Source organism: Lithobates pipiens, unplaced genomic scaffold, assembly GCF_037356315.1.
Source record: "Lithobates pipiens isolate NorthernLeopardFrog02 unplaced genomic scaffold, aLitPip1_a1.2 Scaffold_13, whole genome shotgun sequence".
NCBI classification, from domain to species: domain Eukaryota; kingdom Metazoa; phylum Chordata; class Amphibia; order Anura; family Ranidae; genus Lithobates; species Lithobates pipiens.
In genome coordinates this window covers 510,677,617-510,681,272 of record NW_027507718.1, presented here as the reverse complement: position 1 = coordinate 510,681,272, position 3,656 = coordinate 510,677,617, and the positions used below count along the sequence as shown (strand labels likewise).

The window sequence follows — 3,656 nt, the reverse complement described above, 5'->3', positions numbered from 1 at the left end:
TGTGGGAGAACTTGGAAGTTTATGCAAGTATCTTCTCAGGCTCCTTACATACAAACTAGTGGAGCATCAGTGTCCAGACAGTGTGGTGCCAGCAAGCTAATGAGGTGATGCACTGTATAGCTCTCCTCTGCCCTCACTCCCTCCCACCACTGCTTTTGTAACCCTTGATAGATCACTCTACTTCCAAATCACTTCACTTACACGGTGATGAAGCTGAGGATATCATAAATGCATTATTATTCTTCAGTATATGAGAATAGGAGTTAAAATGTTGCAGAATTTTCAATGACTAACATCGACAAATTGTGAGACGCACCATTGGCGTTTGCATGCCAAGACAAACAGGGTTAAACTGCGCTTACCGACATGTTAAATAATCTTTAATTCAGGTCTTCTTACTTTAAAATCCTCCTATAGGGAGTAACATATGTAAACTACTCTTATATAGGCACCCACAACACATATCCATTTATGGTTCGGTCTCCAAGCCAATGGCCAAATCCTCCAAAAATGTCATCGCATACAGCGTAACTACAGGATTTAAGATTAACACATGCAAAATACAGCCTAGTACACTCTAATCTTCAATACCACCTATTTGATCGCTTCTCTGCCTTTTGGCTTAGATTAACTGTGGGATCTGTTCTTATTAGTGTCCAGTAGGGGTGCTACACCATCATTCTGACCTTTTGGTAGGAATGGCTGGCTGTACAGTATTCCTGCTGGTATGATAGGGTTTCTGAAGGCTAGTCCAGGCTGGAACAGAAACCAGGGTGCCCATGGGATGTGGGGCACCAGAGTAATTCCCCCAGGAAGACTGGAGGGGACCAGTGTCTGATTTGAATTGGTCTACCTTGTCTGGCCATGGGCTGGGAAGGTCAAGAATTTGAAATGCTGTGCCCCCTGGGAATTGGTCGCCCCAAGGGTGCTCTTAGTAGCATGAGGGAGTGGGAGCCCCAGAATATGTGAAAAGGCACGTGGTCATGACACTTAAGCTTTTTCTGAACTAGGCCTCTTTGGGTTAGGCCTTTGGCTGATTCCAGGGTAATTTTTTAGCTACCAGGCCTCAGGACCTAGCCTATGCATGTGCACAGGCACTATTTATTTAATTTATTTTTATTCTCACTTTTTGTCCTCTTGCATTTTTGTTTGTGTTTATTTCACTGGATGAAGGATGCAGGTCCTCAGCCCTACCCTGAAGTCTAGGGAGATGTGTTCCATTCGGTTCCAGTACTCGTTGGTCGGCTTCGGCTGACTATAAAGAAAGAGTCCGCCAGGTGGACCATGTGCGAATCTCGTCCTTGTCAGAAACCTTGCGCCATGGGGGTTTAGGGTAAGGTCCTACTCCTTCAGTGAGTGGACAATAGACACACCCTTAAGTACACTTTTCCTTTTTGTGCACCACTGGGGATTCAAAAAACACTATTTGATATCTAGTGGATAGCCATCAGCCTGGAAAAATAGTAGCATCTCATGCTTTGGGTTGTTACCAAAAGGGAAGGACTAAAGTTACCATCCTTAATCTATCATCAGGATATATAAACTTATCTTTTAGTTTTAAAGGCCAGAAGACCCACTTTGTGCAATGCACATGGCACTTTTTATTTGCACTTATTTATCACGATCACTTACACTGCCAGATTATTTGTTTATTATTGCACAGAGACAAAGGGTGCAGGTTTTTTTGTCAGCCCAGATTTCAGGGAGAGGATCCTTCCGGTCTTTTAGCTCTCTGCAACTAGAAGTCTATCGTTGGGAGAGCCCCCACCAAGTACTTGGGACCAGCAGGTCCCTAGGGAGTTGGGCCACCCTAGCTTTGGCCTAAGTAGACCAGCGCACCTTGCCCCTGTCACCCCAGGAGTTCTGGAATTGATGCCCTTATTCTCCAGAGGTTTATCCCAGTAGGGCACCCACATGCCCTTTTTTGTGTGCTGTGCTTTCACAGTTTTCTTGTCTTCTTCACAGGGTTTTGACAAGCAACGCGCCATGGAGCTGCGTAAAAAAAAAAAGAAAAAGAAAAGAACTTTCTTTTTTTTTAAAGCCTAACTCCAGGAAAAAAAATCCCATTCTTCCATAAATACAAAAAACCTCCAAGTTTACTTACTTATATACTTTTACTTTTTTTTATTTACTTACTTACCATATGCAGTGCCTACATTACAAGGAAGCAGAGATACATAAAATAGAAACAGAATGAACTTTTGATGTACCCAAGAATATATCTGCCCACTGGAGAAAGCTATAACTTATAACCATGCACTCCAAGCAACCTGCGGTCACTCATATTAGCCTTTGTCATCCTCCTGAGGAAGCAGAGTATATGGGGCACTTGTGTGGGCACGCTCCTGAGTCCTGCTACTGCATCCATTGACACAGACAGCAGGACTCAGTCCCGCCCCCGGCTCCCGTGTCACTGGATTTGTCACTGGATAGCTCCTGCTGCTATCAATCTATCCAATGAGGACCTTTGATAGTGGCTGGAGCTGCTGTGCTCGTCCCCGTCGCTGGAACAAACGGGTTCAGGTAAGTAAAAAGGGGGGCTCTGGGGGGCTGCTGCACTATGGAAGGTTTTTCATAGAATGCATTAAGGTGAAAAACTTTGAGGGTTTACAACCCCTTTAAGTCCAAAAAGGTGCATTATACTTGGATTGACTTTGTGAAATCAACATATGAAATTCAAAGGCACAGTGGGCAGGGATATACACTATATTGTCAAAAATATTGCGACGCCTGCCTTTACACACACATGAACTTTAATGGCATCGCAGACTTAGTCCGTAGAGTTCAATGTGTGTTGGCCCACCCTTTGCAGCTATAACAGCTTCAACTCTTATGGGAAGGCTGTCCACAAGTTTTAGGAGTGTGTCTATGGGAATGTTTGACCATTCTTCCAGAAACGTATTTGTGAGGTCAGGCACTGATGTTGGACGAAAAGGCCTGGCCCACAGTCTCCGCTCAAATTCATCCCAAAGGTGTTCTATCGGTTTAAGGGTCAAGACTCTGTGCAGGCCAGTCAAGTTCTTCCATATCCAAATCATTTGGTGGAGGGGGGATTATGGTGTAGGGTTGTGTTTCAGGGGTTGGGCTTGGCTCCTTAGTTCCAGTGAAGGGAGCTCTTAAGGCGTCAGCATACCAAGACGTTTTGGAAAATATCACAATCCCAACTTTGTGTGAAACAGTTTTGGGATTGCACCCTTTCTGTTCCAGCATGACTGAGCACCAGTGCACAAAGCAAAGTCCATAAAGACATGGATATTCTTTAGAAGACATTCTACCAACTGTAATATTTTTTTTTATTTTATATCCTTCTTTTTAATGATTTATACAATAATAAACCTTTTCAACATAGTTGTTACATTTGGGTACCTCAAAAGTCTCTTCAGTGTTTTTCTTTGAATAACTTTGGGATGTGGTACTGATAAATTACCTATACATACTTTATTCTGAGGCCACTCTGGTCTGGTCATATGATTGAGTCCCAGTGAGCGCCAGATTCAGTATATAGGAGAGACAGCCAACAATGGATAACACATATTAAGTCTATGAGTAAAGTCATCGCCCAGGCAATGCAGCCATTGTTGGCAATCTCTCCTCTTCACTGAAGCCGGGTGACTTCTTTCCTTTACAGGGTCTTTAGAATAGGCTTAGAGGGTGCA

General features: G+C 43.6%; 1 pseudogene; it reads left to right on the top strand.

Moving 5' to 3' along the window:
- The first annotated feature begins 601 nt into the window (after nt 1-601).
- LOC143979994 (U2 spliceosomal RNA) lies at nt 602-691 on the top strand (annotated as a pseudogene).
- Nucleotides 692-3,656: the final 2,965 nt, after the last annotated feature.